This window comes from Archocentrus centrarchus, chromosome 5 (genome assembly GCF_007364275.1).
Source record: "Archocentrus centrarchus isolate MPI-CPG fArcCen1 chromosome 5, fArcCen1, whole genome shotgun sequence".
In the NCBI taxonomy this organism is placed as follows: Eukaryota; Metazoa; Chordata; class Actinopteri; order Cichliformes; family Cichlidae; genus Archocentrus; species Archocentrus centrarchus.
The window spans coordinates 18247292-18255188 of NC_044350.1; positions in this window are offsets into that span (position 1 = coordinate 18247292).

Genomic DNA, 7897 nt, shown 5'->3' on the forward strand with positions numbered 1-7897 from the left:
CCACTGCACTGTTAGTATTATCCAGTTTTTATTCTATCTTTATCCAGAGTGTTTATACACAGTGTCGCTGCAGGATGCAGATAAAACACTTACAGTCTCTAAATTAATTTGTTTCCTCCTTCCAATGAACTAACTCCTTCAGATGTAATTGTTGATGCTATACAATGTCACAATCTGCTGGTATCTCTGAGGCTTTTCTGTCTCTGCTGATTATTTTAAACACAAATTAATCATGGCATTAGAAGTGCAAATTGTGCATTAAGAAGTCAGCAGTGTGCAAGTTAAAGTCCGTTTATGTGTCTGTGTGATCCTGCTAGTCTGCTGCATGCTGAACACAGAATTGCCACCAGGGGGCAGAGAAGCGTCTTTTAACAACTGCATCCGCTGCGGTTCTTCAGTGAAACAGGAAGGCCAAGCACAGACTATCACAGAAACCTTTGGCTACCGGGGCAGAAACTGTTCAGCTGGAAACAGCCCCATGTTTAGTTTATCCTTCTGTTTTGTAATGAATAATGCTAACATTAACCCCAAGTAAAATATAATACCATTATATTACATTTTGTATTTTATTTTATTTAAATTTTTGGGGCCACTTATTTTTGTGCATTTATATTTAATTTATTGAGTAGTATATTACACTCAAAAGCTGAAATTATAGATAAATATTTACACTAATGCCAGAAGCACCGTTTACTGTAGCAGTTGGTTTATATGTCATATAATAGTGGAAATATATATATATATATATATATATATATATATATATATATATATATATATATATATATATATATATATATATATATATATATATATATATATATATATATATATATATATATATATATCCCCATGATTCAGTAGGCAGCAGGCAGCAGGCAGCAATAGCTTGAAGCAATCATTTTCTGTATGAATTTATCAGTCTTTCACATAGTTGTGGAGGAATTCTGGCCCAGTCTTCTTTACAAAATCGCTTCAGTTCTTTGAGGTTTGTTTGCACAGCTCTCTTAAGGTCCTGCCACAGCATTTCAGTCAAGTTGAGGTCTGGACTTTGACTGGGCCTTGGAGTGAGCTTGATTGGACATCCACTCATTGTGTTAACATAAATTAATTCTCCAAACCAGCAAACTACCAAAACATCTGGTTTTATAGAGGGGCTCACACTTGCTGATCATCAGCTAATCAGGTGCATTTGATTAACAGCATCTGGCTGCAACTTATACTCTTAATTCCTATGGAAGCAGTAAGGGTACACTTAGTCCTGTGAAAATCTTTGTTCACACGACTGTAGCGCCTACTAAAGATTAGCATTAGGTTGAGAGACGATTTTCCATTTCCTGATCTGCATGCACTGGCTACATTAAAGCCAGAGCCATCTTCCACATTATTCCCATTATGTTTTCTTCATTATTATTATTGATAATATAGTGAGATAAAACCCAGCGGAATGTATGTAGGGCACTCCCACATGTAGGATTACAGGCAGTGTCACAGCAGATGGAGAGATGGTTGTAAACTCATTATGAGCTCCATCCACTTTCTCCACGCTCATGCAAACATATATGCTTACCTAGTTACAGCTACATCATACATTGTGTGCTCTGCCCAGCCTGTCACCAAATAAATCTTCATTTTAAGTCATAATGTTTAAATGACACAAAATCATGCCTTTTTGCCACATTTAGTTTATTTATGTATCTAAATAAATTAAAACCTTTATGTATATTTTTTCACAGTGAGTCTGACCTGATTATTTGCAGCACTAACTGTGTTGCACCAACAATACTCAGTTAAAAAAAAAGGTGTGCCTTGCTGCAGGGGTATTTTAAAAGGATTATGCTATCCAAAAAAATGGGGACAGGAGCTTTGCCCTCAACCCTGTGAGCTGGACAGGCCCCTGTTTGAGAGGCCATCTGGTGAGGTTCTTCCATGGAGTGTCACATGTCCCCTCACAGGCCCAGCAATGCAATCTGCCATTCGGTATTAAAATTGGTTTAAGTACATCTACAAAGACAGTATGAGTGGGGAAATTTTGTCCTGCTTTAAATCTCTTCCCCATAAGCAGGTCATTTTTTGTGTAATCAGTGAAGTGGACAAAATAAATGACATTTAAATGGTGGCAATGGGTTAAAAGGGATTTGTCATTGCTGTGCATGTTCATACCACAAAATAAGCAGCTAGAAGCAGGCTGCACCCTAGTGTTGTAAGTAAGTTTTAAATAAAATGTTTGCCAAATTAAATAATTTTAAGTGATGTCAAATTCATCAAGGCTACTGCCACAAATTCACAGAAATATCAAACCCAGTGAAACAGATACAAGTTTCATCTGTTAATAACGCCCGAAAACAGAATGGCATACGAAGGTTTTTCTTAATGAGCTCTCAAAGGGTAAATCTGGATTAGTGAAAGGGGGGAAAAAACAGCTTTTAATGAGTTTCTATTTTCGTGTGTTGCTTTTAGGTGAGCATTACGACCTGATCCACTGCTCCCTGGCTTTCATGTGAAACAGATCCTTTGGTAAAAGATCTGTTTGTGTTTTTCTGGTATCCACCAACTAAAGGACAACCGGCCTTTCACCTGTGTAACCTGAGCCAGCATGGCGTTATGATGAATTTCCAATCAAGTTAATGAAAACTAGATCCTCGAGTCAAATCCCATTCTATGTCAGTAAATCTCAGTCCTCTAATGACACCTATCAAGTATTTTGTGTCAGTTCTGATTAATATCAATTGAGAAAAATCTCCTGTAAATAATAAAAAAACACCATCTTTGGCAGGGACACTGCAATAAGTCTGTGAGAACTAAGCATGACCCACTTTCTCCTGTGTCTGAACACCTGCACAACACCAGCACATCCCCATGCACTGATGCGCAAGCAGCAGTTGGCATAATACTACAGAGACTGTAGTAGCTTAGCCAGGAGTGTGTGTGCGCGTGCGCGCGCGCGCGTGTGTGTGTGTGCGTGCGCGTTTTACTTTTGGTATTTACAGAAAAACAAAGATATGTCTGAACTGTGCGTGAAAAGTCTTTGTTTTATTGTGTTAATGGACTCATGTGCAAAGCTGATGAAGCAGTATTGAGTGTTTTGTGTAAGACGACCCTTTTGGCTGAAAATAATCAAGTAGTATTAGTGAAATGCCATGCATGGACATGTAAGTATGTTTATTTAAGTGCTTGCACTAAGAATAATGGGCTGGATAAACGAGACCACAGAGCCCAGTGCAGGGTGAAGCTTTTTTTAGCAGCTGAGTGTGACCCAGACAGCACAAACCGCGAAGGAAGAAACAGCAGGGAGGGAGGGGGAAGAAAGGGATGGGACAGGGGGAATATAAATGAGACTGGAGTAAAGGAAAAGTACTGGGTGGATGTGGTGTTGCAGATGCAGAATGTATGAGCACACGCGAGTGGGTGTCGGAGAGCAGCAAAGAAAGCAGGAGCTGCAAAATAGCAGGGAGACAATGTGAAGTTGGAGACGACTGAAGGTGAACAGCAGAGAGGAGTAGATATGTGCCGTGAGAGGGTGCTGACGTCAGGCACCGACGACCGTGAGACGACAAAAACCAAAGAGGATAGGTTGTTTGAAGAAAAGATTTTAAAGAGAGACTCTTTGAGGCAAGAGGAAGGACAGTGATCACAGGGAGAAAAACAAAAGGTAGCTGATCATAAAAAGGTCCAGTGAGTAAGACACAGAAAAATATAAGAGTGAAAATTCAACCCTGATAGGAAATGCAGTCGTTTAAAATTTGGTGGCGATTAGTTCAGATTGCAGCTGGTTTTCTTAGCAATGCAAAGAGTGTAGTTCTTTGGATGGCAGTGTCAAAAATATCTCAACTACTAAATGGATTGTAGGGAAACAGATATGGCATATTTTAGCATACATAATGTTTAATTTTTAAAACTGCTTTCGTGGTTGTAGATTAAAGGCACATGTAGATTCCCAAGAGGCCAGATGGTGCCAACTAGTTTATATCCACTGTTTGCTGGTGGATATTCCAGGTTCTGGATGCATAGGTAGCATGCTGATGTATTTCCCTCTCCATCATAATGTATGTAAATCAGCAGTGTTCTTCTCTCCCATTGGTCAATCTCAAAGTTTAACTGTGTATTGTCCCCTTTGCATTGCCAGTGGTTTCATCGGTCTTTGTTCTCTGGTCACCACATCACTGCTGGACTCTTCCTGTTTGTAAAACAGCCCACAACCAACAGTCTTGTGGGTTGTTTTTTTTAATCTGGCACTGAATAAACAAAACAAGAACATATCTGCAAGGCTCTGTGCAACCACAAACTCTACAGATTGTCACAGTTGCATTGAAAAAACAGTTTTTTTAGAGTTAATTTTAACTATTTCTTATGAAATGCCCATACATTTTTTGATAGAAACTAAAATAGGCCATATTGATGTATCTTTACGTGGTTTAAGTACCCTTGAGAGTGGAGATTTTGGTGGGTGTGGCCAGAATTTCAGTGACCACATCCTCTGACCCTACTTTTTTTTTTTTTTAAATCTGCTGATGGTACCCATAATTCTTTTTGATGTTTGTAATACCCATCATTTATTGATTAAAGAACAATATATAAATCTTTATGATCTGTCAGAAGATATAATACTGACCTTCATACAAGACCATAATCAATAAATGGAGCAAATCCAGGTGGCACTGCTGCAAATCTGCATGAAGGTCCCACAGATTTTTTTGCCAGTTGCGTCAATAACCCATATGGCCTATAAATGTAAAGGTGCTTTGGTACTCCGGCCTCCCAAAAAGTGTGCATCACCCACTCAGCACGGAAGGAGTAAATCCAAAAATGAAGCATAAAATTTTCTTTTCCATTCATCTAACACCACTATCATATAATACAATCAGATTTGGAGATGGTGATTTCCCAATCATGTGCTGATCTTATCTGGAGTTACTCTTAACAAACAAAAAAATCCTATGTAAATGGTCCAATACAAGAACTGGACTGAAAATGAATGAAAAAGCAACCAATGTCCAAAGAAACACTTTGATAGCCCAGAGAACTATTTAATCAAGATTACTTAGAACAATAAATAAATTAGAAGAAAGTCGGAAGGTCCATATAAGGTCCTTAACCCATCAGCAGGACCGGTATCTGCTTCTTTGTACAACGAGGAACAGAACGAGCACTGCCAGAGCCCTACAAAATGGCCTCCAGCACGCCACTGGTGTGAATGTCTCTGACCACACAATTGGAAACAGACTTCATGAGGGTGGCCTGAGGGCCCGACATCCTCCAGTGGACCCTGTGCTCACTGCCTGGCACCGTGGAGCCGAGTGGCTTTTGCAATAGAACATTCGCCTGACCTAAATCCAATAGAACACTGCTGGGACATTATGTTTCAGTCCATCCGATGCCACCAAGTTGTACCTCAGACTGTCCAGGAGCTCAGTGATGCTATGGTCCAGATCTGGGAGGAGATCCCCCTGGACACCATCCGTCAACTCATTAGGAGCATGCCCCGACATTGTCAGACATGCATATAAGTACGTGGGAGATATCCAGCATAATTTTTTTTTTCCCCCATTGAGATCTGATATGTTTTCAAAGCGTTCCTTTAATTTTTCTGAGTGGTATATCAGCAGCAACTAGAACTAAAACACAACCAAGACTAAAGGCTAAGGAAACTGAGTAAACCTGTATAATAAAAAAAAAGCTAAGAAATACAAAAATCATAATGCAACCAAACAGAGTGCCTGAACATAAATAAGAATTCTAAACTCCAACCAAATCAAAATTCAGAGATCAATAACAGGATATGGAGCATATAAAGCAGGAACAAAGCTGAATCTACATGGGACTATTGGGTCATTTACTAACAAGAGAGGGCAGCAGCAGCACTGTGACAATATTCCCGCAGGTCTGCAAGGCTGCTGATGCAGGCTTAATAACTTTCACCCACTAAAGAACAACTGTATTCCTGAGTGGAACCCTGCTGTCCAGTTAGCAAATGCCCTACAGCAACCGAGGCTGTGCAGCTTTGGTCAAGGGCAGTTGAGCATCAGTCAAATGGGGGGAAAAATACATTATTTCACAGTTAATGTCCTATGCCATATAAGTCATCACAGGGTTCTTATTATCTTCCACAAGACGAGACAAGATAAATGTTGCAGAAGCTGAAGTGGGTTAAGTAAACTATAGTACATTTCCAAAAGTACTGTACAACCACATTCATGATTTACAGTTTAAAGAAAATTATCCATTTGCTTCTCACAGGATGCCACTGACACTTCTGTTTGCAACCGACGTGGGTGAAGCAAAGTACAGGGGGGGGGAATGCAGGAAGGAGATGGCAGAGATGAGGCTTGTCTGTCATATGATACTGGGGTTGCTGTGGCAACTGCTCCCAGTACTCAGATGAAGGTGTGTCAAGAGCATCATCATGTGAGGAAAAAAAGGAGAAATGTGTGAGACGAACAAGCTTGCCTTGACGGTGTGTTTTGATTGAGCCTTAACCAGCCTGCTGCACAGAAATAAAACTGCTTCACCTGTGCTCTAAAGGTCTGCTTTTCTTTTCCTTTTTTTTGGCATCTTCCTTTCTTTTGGCCTCCGAAAGAGTTTAAAGGCAGTTAATTACACTTGTTTAATCATCTGTATTCCCTCAAAATAAAATCTTTCAGATAAAAAGAAATCTGATAATAATGCAGATGAGGGGAAACATTAAGAAACATTGACTAAAACATGATATTATTATGGGCCAGGAAGCAGACATGTGGGAGCAAAAAAAAATCCATAAGCTCAGGATGAAAAATGGCCTCTCAATACTATCCTCTCCCTCTATCTCAGTGGTAATAAAGAATATTCTGGTGGATGGCGCATGATTTATGGTCCCCTGGGTGACTCGGTCTGCTGCAGTCGTGTCGCACGTCCAATGTCTCAATAGAGAAATGACCACCCAGCTCAAGACTTACAGTTTCATCAGGGAGATAAAGCTGTTAGTCTGAGATTATTAGACTGTAGTCCATGCTGTTAAATATATATATATATATATATATATATATATTTTTTTTTTTTTAAAAAGCTCTCCATGAAGAGTTACAGGGTATATTTCTGATAAATAAGATTTTACTGACTTTTACATTCATTTGTAGACAAGAAGGTGACAATAACACCTCATCACCTTTGTCTCAGGTACATGCCCTAACAGGGACAAACGCATCAGCACCAAGTCATGGAAAAGCTCCAGTTTGGTTTCCCACTAATGGCAGAATGCTTAATTTATTGATTGCTGATGATTTATTAATGTTTATTTTTTTTGCTGAGCAATGGAAAATCTCTCATGTTTCCCTCCTTAATTCTTTATTAAAACAGTAAGACTATCTGCATTAAAATGAACTCTATTATATTTTATTCTGCTCATACTGGCTACAAAAAAAAATCCTATTATATAATAGAATTATAAATGAACTTCGTGTGTAATTAAGACCATTTTATGGTTCAGAGGTGGTCACTATAAACAGTCTGAGGGATGGCTGCCCTCACAAGAATCAGACTGTGACCAGCGGTTTCCTGCCCCTAAGTAACTGCATCCAGTGTTCTCATATCATAAGTATGTTCTGCTTTAACCCAAGCCTTTCCCTGTTTTTGTGCAGAACCCTTGGTAAGCTTTAATAAAAGCACACAACTTTAAAAGCCGCCACATTAACTTGTAAAGCTAAAGCATTATTTGATTTTTTCCCCCCTCTGTTCTGTTGCATGGATGTGCATGTGGTTATTCTCTCAAAGAATTTTATGAACATTTCCTTTAATATCAACACTGAACCTGATCTGCTATGAAAAAGCAGATTTCAAAGTTTCACTCATTTCCTCATAGACTGATTGAGCAGTACCTGAAATGAGTCGTTTTTTTCTGAGTATTCTTTTTCACTGTCCCAAC